Below are 12,507 nucleotides of genomic sequence, written 5' to 3' on the forward strand. Positions count from 1 at the left end.
ACGTGTGGGCACAAAAGCACGCTCGCTGCACAGAACGACACTTGCGGAAAGAAGAAACGTGTATAATAAATGGCCCTTTCTTACACTATCTCACAAACTTCTAACAAAAAGCAGACACATATGGAGCAGTAAATGAGGGAAACGAGTAGAGAAGGTTTGAGATTGGTTTTCTCAGCTTTCACTTTTTGTTTTGAATTGTTCTCACTCATCCTTTCGGCATTTCGTAACTAGTGACAGTAAAAGTACTATTCTATCTGCACGAATCCTGACACCTTGAGAAGTGCACTGAAGCTCTTGATTTTTCTCTGTACACGTGCAGTAGTTTGTCAAGCTTATTTTTCTAAGAAATGCTTTCATGTAATATCCATGCTGGAGTTTAACTTCTATTTCCATGAGTACTTGGGATATCAGTAATGAAATAATAGCCTTATTGCACAGAACAGGGCTGTGTGAAAGTGCTAACATTAAAGATTTGTGCTCTTTAATCTGAAGTATTTAATGCCCTGTGATTACTTTACGAAGGTGTTGTTTATAATTAGTCAATAACCAGTTCCGACAAGAATGACGCACAACTGGATGCATCATGAACATTGCAAGTTGCAGTGTCAGAATGACTGTAACATGACAAAATTTTCATTCATCATCATCAGCCTGACTACACCCACTACAGGGCAAAGGCGTCTTTCATGTCTCTCTAATTAACCCTGTCCTTTGCCAGCTGCGCCCACAGTGTGCCCGCAAACTTCTTAATCTCATCCGCCCACCTAACTTTGTGCTGCCCCCCTGCTATGCTTGCTTTCTCGTGGAATCCACTCCAATACCCTTAAGAAGCAGTGGTTATCTTGCCTTCCAATTACATGCCCTGCCCAAGGGATATTGGTAAACTGCTATTCATGATCTGAGAGAACCGGCCATATGCGCTCCACCCCATTCTTATCGTTCTAGCTATTTCCCTCTCATCATCCGGATCAGCTGTCACTACCTGCCCTAAGTAGACGTATTCCTTTACCACTTCCAGCACCTCGCTGCCAATTGTGAACTGCCGTTCTCTTGCTAGACTGTTGAACATTACTTTGGCTTGCTGCATGTTAATTTTTAGACCCACCGTTCTGCTCTGCCTGTCTAACTCAATCATCACCTGAGTGACACAGCAAGGCAATGTCATCAGCGGATCACACGTTACTGAGGTGTTCTCCGTTAGCTCTTATCGCCAACTGTTCCCAATTCAGGCCTCGGAATACCTCGGTAAAAATGCAGTGAATAGCATTGGCGAGATCGTGTCTCCTTGCCCGACGCCCTTATTGGAATTTTATTGCTGACTTTGTGGAGGACTATGGTAGCTGTACAGCTTGGCATAAGGCATGGTAAGCCCCATCATGGCGCCTCAGTGGTTGAAGTGTTCTGCTACTGATCTGGAGCAGGTTAACTGTCAGCCATGGTGGTTGCACTGCGATGGACAAACAGTGCGTGCGTGCTGCGCTATGTGTAGACACGTTCAAGAACCCCGCAGTGTAAATTAATCCGGAGCCCTCTACAACAGTGTCCCTACAAGCACGTGTGTCACTTCGGGTCATTAAAGCACACAATTAACTGAATGTGCGAAGGAGGAAAATTAATGAACATATGAAAAACCAAACACTGACTAGCTATTGCTTACCTTGTGTCTTGCAGAAGGTAAAAAGGTAATATCTGAAAAACGAAATCAGAGTAAATAGTACATATCACACACCTTGCGTGTCTTGCAAATGGTTGCAAGGTAACATCACAAAAAATTGGCACTCACACTTCAGACTGCTTATGTGCGGGAATGTGAAAGCACGTGCGTATGACACCACCTGGAACGCTGTACGAGAAACGGTTGGTCGCAATTTTGATCCGAATGCAGCAGGGAAAAGCGGCGCCATGTTGAGCATAGCCAGTGGGGGGATGGGGGGAGCATAAGGCGAATGTCATGTATATGACCGTCTGGAAAGGCGGTGCTCAGCTTGCTGTGTGCGTCATGCATCCACTTGATGACGACGTATTTATCTTGACATGACTGGGATTTTGTATACCGTCTGCGAGTGTGCATACATGCCGCCAAGTTTTCTCGTAATGGGACTAGCGATGCTTCCACAATTAAACATGAAACCAAAGTGAACAACGAATATTGCACAACCTCTACACTTCACAGAAGTTAAAAAGTACAAAATAAAAAACATTTATACATAGGCCTCCTGCAGCTAGCAGGAATCCTGCACCTTGCAGAAGTCGAACAAAAGCAGTCATATGTACACTTCCTGCATCGTGCAGAAAACAGGAAAAAAGAAATGCATGACTGTTCTGCACCTCCCAGAGAGAAAAAAAAATGTACAAACACTTCCCGCACCTTGCAGAAGAAAAAAGGTCATATATGTACACATTCTGCTTCCTGCAGAAAACAGGAAAAAAGAAATGCATCACTGTTCTGCACCTGGCAGGGAATTAAAAAAATATATTCTGGGCCCTTCAGAAGAAAAAAAAAATAAATGCATACCCTCTGCACCTTGGCAGGGAATTAAAAAAATATTCTGGGCCTTGCAGAAGAAAAAAACAAATGCATAACCTCTGCACCTCGCAGGGAATTAAAAAAATGTTCTGGGCCTTGCAGAAGAAAAAAAAATGCATAATTTCTGCACCTGGCAGGAAACTTAAAAAAATATTCTGCACCTTGCAGAAGGAAAAAAAGGGAAAAAACAGGTAAAAAAGAGAAAAAAAAGCCGCACCGAACAAGTTACTGCGGTGGCTGTACCTGGTTCTGCAGGATAAGCATAATCAAAGCCACCGCAGGCACCACTTGTTCGGTGAGGCGCACCGAATCGGCCCTTGCTGCCTCTGCTGCCTGCGCCATCGCTGCTCCAGTTTCTCTCACGGCACCAGCGAGGTCCTTCACTGCAGCAGTGAGGCTGCAGACTTCTGCTGTCTCGCTCTGGTGGTGCACATAAAAGGAGCTTCATTTGCACACTTAACGGACATGGAGGCCTCATTTCACATTAAAGACATGTTGCATGCAGCTGTTTCTCCTTCACTAAATGTGGTCGGTGCTGTCTGCACATACCTCTAAAAGGCGTGTGTGAAATGCTGCATCCTGCACATTTTGAGCTTTCAGCAGGTCATTGCTCCACTGGGTCTCCACCAGCAGCTGGCGCACCTCCTTTGCCCGTGTGCTCCTGTGCTGCTGAGTGGGATGGCCTGGCATCACCGCTGGCTGCTCCTGTGTAGCTGTCAAAAGGAGAAAGTGACTGAATGTACACTTGTCATACAGTAGAGCACGATGTACAATAACCTGACTATTTGGTGCAATATCTCAGAGGACTCTTGACATGCATACTGAGGAGCAGTACATAAAATCATTCATAATCAGCGGTATGACAAAAACAGCATTGTTTTAGTGTGCACATTTGTGTAACCATCGCAGACACCACAGTTTCCGTTGTAAGAGGAAAAAAGCTTGCACAAGGCACCAGTGGCACATATGAAGGACACTTCTGTGGGTATTGTAAAATAATACTGATACTCTGCTCCTGCAAATGGTATTAATGTTAGGTAGCTTGTGAAATGGATAATGTGGAGCCTGATATTGGAACATCAGCTCACAGGCTGTGTGACAAGCCAGGTCCTCCTCTTCCTGCTCCTCCAGCCCTCCTGCATCTGTTCTTCATCCGGGGGGGGGGGGGGGGTGCCATCTGTGTGAAGTCATTCCACAAGACACCACTGCTTAGTGGACAGTCTCAGCAGACCATTTATTGGCACAAAATGTACGGTTACTAGGTACTGAGACACGAGAAGAAAAACAGCAGTACCAAGAGGGCAAGATAGTACAAGGTACATAACTCAAGGTTGCATTTGTTACCTCAGCATTCACATCCCTTCCTAACAAAGAAAAACCATAATGAGGTCAACAATGTAGACAAGTTGTTAGGTGTACATATCAAATGACTAAAATTTCACCTACCAGCTGGAGAGTGTGCCTCTGCCTGCTGCAGGCCTCTCGTTCCGGGTACATCACCCAAGGACACACGGGGCTGGCAAGAGGCACATCGCCCCACGTTCATGCACAAGTGTCTCGAAGTTCATTCTGTGTGTGCATTGCTCACAGTACATGGCCCCGAGGTTGACATTCATTATCCCTCATTAGCCTCCACTATCATTCCCCCTTCATTATTAGTAACGTCACCGCAGCTTACGACATACCTGGCTGGAGGAAGAGAACATTGGAGCTGCGACGCCTTGCACAACGCCTGGAGACCGCAGCTTACAAACATGGCCTGGCAGCCTGCTGCCTCCAGTGCCCCTGCAACAGGATGCGGAGAGGCATATTCAAGGGCCATTCGACAGACCGTTGTTGACACGCTCACCTTCCCTCTGCCAAAAACTGCACCTCCTCCCTCTTGCACCGGGTGCACCACACCTGCCACATGTAGCACCAGCAGAGGGGCACAGTTTTGGCAACTGGGCCCACGGAGTTGAGCAGGTTGGTAAGTTCCTGCCACAGCTCGCGCCTTCGAGCCGCCGTGTAGCCCCGGAAAGGGGTGAGGCAGCGTGAGCGAGCACCAGGTGCTGCTCCATGAACCCAAGCATGAGTAGGTACTGTGCCTTGGACACACACTTGCTCGACTTCACAGGCGCTATTTCGAATGATAACACACTATCATGCCAATTCCGGCGGCGATTTTTTGTTATCGGTCAGGGAATAAAATGGGGATAATGGGGAATCTACAGCTTGGCTTCACACGGACGTGCGATATATATAACTTGGGTTCACACAGCAGAGCATAGACGTGTGCTCTATTGTAACAACTTATACAAGGTTATGAAGCAGCAAGGACAAGCAGGACGGTTGGTAGTGTGCGCCTAATCTTTTTCTCGTCCTTGCTCGTTCCTTACTTACACACAATGAACAGACGATTATGCGGCCATACAACTTTATTTTGCCCCATATTTCACACTTGCCGGTGTCTTGTATTTAGCAAACAAAAAACAGAACCACACATCCCACACGTCAACCTAAGAGCATCTTTGGGCCATTGTTGTCATCGATATTAGGCACCGACCAAGAACACACTTACCACAATATGTTGTCATCGATTTTCGAGCCCAACACTCCTTGTAAGTTGATCTCCGGAGGCCTGTAGCATTCACTGCCTTCAAACATTTTTCTGCACACTTTTGATATGTGCAAAGTACCTTGATTTTAGATGACACGCAAAAAAAGGAACTAGCCATGGAATCAGCTGTTTTCTTGCAGGCTGCCATGATCACGCGATACCACTGCCAGCGCACCCTCATGGCGGAAGAGGTCCTGGGACAAGCGCAGCACCAACACCAAATGCCCCAAGTGCCAGTGTTGAGCTTGTGGCTGAAATGCCCAGCACAGGCTCACATAAAAAAAGGAGCAGAATAGAGAAGTATGATAGATTGATATGCTTGGAGAAATGCTAAAAAAAAACCGGACAGCCTCGATCATTTCGGAGCATACTTAGTGGACGAAATGAGGGAAGTGCCAGAGAGGCTGCAGAATGAAATGCAGATGAAGTTGTTGCAGTGTGTATTCGAATTCACACCGGAGAAGTAATTTACTTGATTTATCCTGTGAACTGCTGGAATCAATATGAGGGGGAACACAGGAGCATGGTGCCTCCATACTTTGCAAACTGCAGCCACCAATAGACTACAACAGGTGGCATCAGGGTCATGCTCGGGAAGGATAGGTGGCCATGCTTACTTTGCGTGCGCCTTACACTGACAATTCTTGACTTCTGTTCCTGGCAGTACTTAGCAAAGCAAGGAGGCCACATGCTCCCATGTTCCCTCTTATATTGCTTCTAGCTATACATCATGCATGGGAGATCATATGAAGGAAGCTAACAGTCACCGAAAGCAAGGAAAGCATAGGGAACTAGATGCATATACATTTCTTCATATTGTGGTATTGCTCATTGAGAAATTATTACTGTAATATGGTTATGCCTGAAAGATAACAGATTACAAATTGGTTTGGTTTGGTTTATGGGGGTTTAACGTCCCAAAGCAACTCAGGCTATGAGAGACGCCGTAGTGAAGGGCTCTCTAAAAGGACCACCAGGGGTTCTTTAACGTGCATTGACATTGTGCAGTGCATTGACATTGCACAGTACACGGGCCTCTAGAATTTCGCCTTCATTGAAATTCGACCGCCGTGTCCGGGATCGAACCCGCATCTTTTGGGCCAGCAGCCGAGCGCCATAACCACACAGCCACCGTGGCGGCTGGATTACAAATTGGAACAAAGGCAAGCAATTGCCACCAGTGCGATCCGAACCCACAACCTCCATGTCGTGTACGGTCGCGAGTTTGGTTCCCATTGCTGGCATATTCATGTTTTTGATTCGACTTGTAATCAGTTACCTTTCAGGCATAATGAGATTACAGTACTGATTTCCAAGCAAGCAGTACCACAATACGAAGAAATGGAGAACAGTATATGTATACAAACTCACTATGCTTTCCTTGCTTTCAGTGACTGTTGGTGTCACTCGTTTTGAACTGTACTATCACACACAATTTTGTGCAATAATCAAGACATCAACATCTGCATTTTCACAAGGCATTATAGTCAACTGCATCATTATACAGTGAAGCCAGCATCGCTTTGTGCATCAATTGTGATATTTCTGCAATGAAGCAGTCGCATTTCTGAGCAATGCTAATTGTTTCATGTTTCCCATTTCATCATCTTTGACATTGTAGCCAGATACAACTCAGAAGCTAAGCAGCAGGGCCGCTGAAAGGAGGCCTCCAGCCAATGGCATCATTAGGCATTGATGCCGAATGGCATTTGCCACTTTATCCTTGAGTTGTATCCAACTATAGTGTTGCTGTGATAACTGTGAATACTGCAGCTTTTACACTTTTGTGCAATAATCAAAATTATATTCCTTTATGGTTTCTTTATTTTCTTTTACAGTCAACTCTGAAATTGGAGTTGCAGCGATTGTTTTCAATACTCAGGAGTGCATTTTTCGTGAGATTAAAGGTGTCTGAGTTTTCTCATTTTAGTGTATGATTAGTAATACCTGACTATAGTGATGCTGTGATAACTGAATACTGCAGCTTTTGCACTTTTGCATAGTAATCACTGTTACGTTCCTGTATGTATTTCTTATTTTAAAGTCAAGTCTGTAATTGCAGTTGCAATGATTGGTTTGATTACTTAGGAGTCTGCATTTTTGTGAAGTACAAGTTTTCTCATTTTAGTGTATGATTAGTAATACCAGTCTATAGTGATGCTGTGATAAATCTGATTACTGCAGCTTTTACACTTTTGTGCAGTAATCAATGTTACGTTTCTGTACTTATTTCTTATTTTAAAGTCAACTCTGAAATTGCAGTAGCAACGATTTGTCCGATTACTTAGGAGTCTACATTTTTGTGAAGTACAAGCGTTCTCATTTTAGTGTATATTAGTAATACCCGACTATAGTGATGCTGTGATAACTCTGTTTACTGCAGCTTTTGCGCAGTAATCACTGTTACGTTCCTGTATGTATTTCTTATTTTAAAGTCAACTCTGTAATTGCAGTTGCATTGATTGGTATGATTACTTAGGAGTCTGCATTTTTGTGAAGTACAAGTTTTCTCATTTTAGTGTATGATTAGTCATACCCCACTATAGTGATGTGATAACTGAATACTGCAGCTTTTACACTTTTCTGCAATAATCAAGGTTATGTTCCTGTATGCATTTTTATTCACAGTCAGCTTTGCCACTGTAGACATTGCAGGGGTCATTTTGAATGTTTACATGTCCGCATTGCTGTGAAGTAAAAGGAGTCTTTAAAGTTTCTCATTTTATTGTGCGCTTAGTGATATCTGACTGCAGTGATGCTGCAATAACTGTGTATGCAGCAGCTTTTACACTTTTGTGCAATCAAGGTTACATTCCGTTATGCATTTTTTATTTATAGTCAGCTTTGCCACTGTAGACATTGCAGTTGCAGTGGTCATTTTCAATGCGTACATGTCCGCATTTTTGTGAAATAAAAGGCGTCTTTAAAGTTTCTAAATTTAGTGTGTGGATACAGTGATCTATTACAATCACAAAGAGAACAGTGTGTTTACAAATTCATTTCTTTCCATCAGAAATACGGGGCGAAGCAAAAAGCTGCAGCAGCAGCTTGACTAGTCGTGGCATCTAGCAAGTTACTGCTTTCGAACTCCCTGATTACTAAAGAGGTTGGAAAACAATGGCATAATGGATCCTTTGCATGGCAATGTAAAGAATCAAGTGTTGAGATCTTTTATGGTACAAAAATTTAATACACAAGAACATATTCATAAGATGTAAAGGTACATAATCTGAATGCAGAGGCTCACATGCAAAATAAAAGAAAGTTTTCAAACGCAACAAAATAATTTCTCAATATTTACACACACACGCACTTGAGGCTGTAAATTATCGATATCCAACAAAGTTCGCTGGGGAAAAAAGACAATGTAATACAGAGAATGCAGATGGTCAAACATAATTGCGCTTTTGAACTGACTGGGGACAACAGGGGCGACACAAGCACTGGTGCGCAAACTGTCAACTGAAGTTTACTGCAGTTTGCACACATATGTAAGGGTCACATGTCAAAACATAAATAAAAGAAAACATTGAAAGCAGCAACTTTCCTATCGTATCAACAAGCGTCAAAAAAAACTCTCCCAGCAGATCGGATATTACTTTTACTCCTTTGATATTACTTTTCCAAGATTTGCTTTTCTTGTTTGGAATGCAAATATGAAGGGTCTCTTACACAAGTCTCCACTTTTCCCCGATTCCAAGCTAAGCTTTCCACAGCTCCCTGATTGTCTTATCTCTGGCATTATGTTTGACCATGTTAACTACCAACTAGCCGAATTTGAAACTCTCTCAATGGAGGTGCATTGCTGCATGGTACTGGTACCCATCTTGTTCAGCGACTACCTTCTTCCTTTTGTCTGTCCAGTACATGAGCACAATCCAGGCAATTTTTTAGCCTAGTACAGGATCACTACCTTCAGGGAGCAATGATATGGCCTTCCTGTTGACATCAACCCCTGATAATGTAACGAGTATAAATCTGATAACCGGCATGAGCGATCACAACCTCCTCAAATTTCAAATTAAAATACCTTCATTTTCAACATTTCACTATGTTGACGGTCTTACAGGCAAAAAGCTGTGGGGGCAGCTTGACGAGGCCTGATAGCCGGCGGCAGGCAACAGTGACAGCAGTACAAAAAAAAGTTATACATGTTCTGCTGTTTTGAAAAAGACACATTTTGTCATAAATTTACAAAAATAAGAGCAGAAGTAAGAGTAAAAAAAGACATGAAGCCATTATACAACGACTAGCGTATATATGCACACGAGATTACAACAAACCCGATCATTGCATTCAAGTTAGACATTAAGCTAAGATTATTATGTTTATAGCACGAAAGCGCAAGTCATTCTAGAAATATTGAATGCAAAACTTTGCGGGTTATTACAGGATTAAAAGAACTGGGTACATTGAGCTTATTGAGTAACACTGGCATGTATAGCTTAATGACTGTAGAAGGTAATTTGTTTGGCGGTGTGCAATTTCCCATTTTTCAGGCACGCGTTTTAAAAATATTGCAGCATAACATTGCAAGTGTCAATAAGAATTCTTTATACTTTGCATTACCAAAATGAAACTGGTGGAGGAGACGGTAATTATAAAGGGAGTGAATATTGATTATATGACGCTGACTAAATAGCTCGGCTGAGGGATGTAAATATGATACATTGTTTAAGCAGCGTATGGCTTTTTTTTTCTATCACTATTCTTTTTCTATCACACCACTTTTTCATTATCAATGAAAAGCAGACCACCTTCTAGAAAAATACCAAATTATGGCAGATCAAACAATGAAATCATTAATGGTACCCTTCGCAGTGGCTTAGTGGTTAAGGCACTCATCTACTAAGCCGGAGTATCCGGGTTCGAACCCGACCGCAGCGGCCGCATTTCAATGGGGGCAAATGCACAAGGTGCCCGTGTGCTGTGTGATGTCAGTGCACGTTAAAGAACCCCAGGTGGTCGAAATTATTCCGGAGGCCTTCACTACGGCGTCCCTCATAGCCCGAGTCGCTTTGGGACGTTAAACCCTCATAAAACCATAAAGCTAATGCAAGATGATGATAGACTGTCATCTAATAGAATGGATGAGAAGGAAACATGCAACTACAATTAGTAGTCTGCACTCGACACACACATGGCTGAGCCACTGCCCAAGCCTTACGGCTTGCTGACACCAGGCAGGCTCTACTGCCAGGGCACTTGGCCTTCAGCACTAAAAAACTCCAAAAATGTGTTGCGCACAGCAGTGGCACCCTGTGCACAGTTGCGTGCCCTTGTCCTCTGCAACTGGAACATTGCAGAGGTAGACGCAGCCTCCCGCCAGGAGCCCTCGTGAACATTTCCGAACGTGTCGGTGCAGTCTGCGTAGCCAGGAGGGCAGTAGTAGATAGTGGAACTGCTCTCCATACAAAGAAAATTATGGAGCACACATGTTGCCTTTACTACACTGTCCACATTTATGGGCTCGAGGTTGATCTTTCTCTCGAAGATGCGCCACTGAGACACCAAGATGCCAAATGCATTTTCGACACATCTTCTGTAAAAGAAACAATCACAATTTTGCTTGCAAAGCTAATATGCGTCTCACTTTTTTCACACCAAACACCCCTTTTTGTTACTCAATAGGCTGATTTTAGCACTTATAAAATATCGCACGCCTGCAAGTCTATGATGCTAACTGGCGACTGAGTGAGGCCAAAAACACAGCTAAATTTACTGTTAGGTTCTCACTTGAGTGATACATACCGTGCTCGGCTGAGGCGGTAGTTGAACACCACCTCTTTGGCATCTGTACGGCTCCCTGGCAGTGGCCGCATGAAATCTGGGCGCAACTGGAAGGCCTCATCGCCAATGAAAACATGAGGGCACACCTTCTCCGACTTTGGTAATCGAGCTGCGCGAGGCAGATTGAGCTTGCCCTCATGCAGACGTTGGCCAATGGGGGAATCTTAAAGATGCCCCCATCACTGAGTACACCAGCCGAAAAAGATACCTGCTGTCCACCACGGCCAGCAGAACAATGGAATGGGTACCCTGCGAATAAGTGCGAATACAAACACTGAAGGGTGGGGTCCACAGGTGTCACCAGAGTGAGCAGTAGCAAGTGCGGTGACCTGGCATGTCATCCCACCCTCTACCACGTCCTGATGCTCGCTCTACACCCACAGCAGTTGACCCTCCCCTTGTACTGAGTTTACTGCTGGAGTGTCATGAACTTTGTTTCTTGCAGTGCGTTACAATTATTATTTCAATGCAGTAGTTTTCACAAAAAAAAAGGCTTTGCCTCCTCAGAATACACACTTGCAATCACGCCACACAAAACACCAGCTCAGTGTGACTGTTTCACAGTCTGATGTGACCCTTTCCACAATGCTCTTTGGGCCTTTACAGCAGTGCAACAAATGGATTACTCCCTTTTTTACATCACAACATACAAATGCTTTGCTTTCATACCTTGTAGTTGAAATAAAGGCTTCCAGCATTCTTGGGGCATTTGATTTCAACGTGCTTCCCATCAACGGCTCCCAGGCAGTTCGGAAATTGCCACAGACTCCAGAAGTCCGCAGCAATTTCCCTTCACTCGTTCTCTGTTGGAGCCTGCAATACGGAGGACTAGTGGTTAATGAAAACTGAAATGCCTATATCGTAGCTGTACTGTACTAGAGGGCAAAATTAATTGACACACCATGTAAATTGGAGCAAGCACCTCCCAGAGCACTCTGCATGTCAGATGGATTGCCCGTCTGGCTGTTTCGATCCCCACCCTGAACGCCATTGCGGCATCTTTAATCAGCATTCCTGATGACAGGTACCTGAAAATATAGACAATAACAAGAATTTCATCAAGTTCCAAAATGCATGCACATGCACGCGCGCTGTGCTACTCTGTGAATTATTACAGGCAAGCAATCTCCTGTACAATGCCCCCAAACAAGCGTCGTCTGCTCAGAGCCGCTCATCGCACAGCGTCCCTTCAGAAACGGTACGTCCTTACCGCAGCGTCAGGGCAAGGCGCTCGCCAGACGATATGGGCTCTCTGCACAGCCACTCTTTTGTTAGGCGACTTGCAACCGTTGAGTGGAGGAAGTTAAATGTCTCCGGGGACATGCGGTAAAACTTGTGGAACAGCGATGCGTCCCCGTCTTGCATCACCTTCATCTGCAAGAATGCATTGAACCATATGCAGTTGCGCTGCTTTGATTTCTTTGCCAGGAACAACTTACTGCTGTAAAGAATTCGCTTTCCTCAGCGTGCCACTCCCAGACTGGTCGCACCCAGTACTTGCGTGTAAGGGCCTTCTTTCTTTTCGGAATTAGGCGCAAACGTAGAGCTGCTACTTTCTGCTGCCACTCCATTTCGATCGGGGAAAAACGCG

The 12,507-nt window shown here is 44.3% G+C and overlaps 1 protein-coding gene across 3 annotated transcripts in view; it reads left to right on the forward strand.

Annotated features, from left to right (window-relative positions):
* The window catches only part of LOC144124691 (uncharacterized), a 202,869-nt gene that overhangs the window by 143,593 nt on the left and 46,769 nt on the right, over positions 1-12,507 (forward strand). The window lies entirely within an intron of this gene.

The sequence above is a fragment of the Amblyomma americanum genome, chromosome 3 (genome assembly GCF_052857255.1).
Source record: "Amblyomma americanum isolate KBUSLIRL-KWMA chromosome 3, ASM5285725v1, whole genome shotgun sequence".
NCBI lineage: Eukaryota > Metazoa > Arthropoda > Arachnida > Ixodida > Ixodidae > Amblyomma > Amblyomma americanum.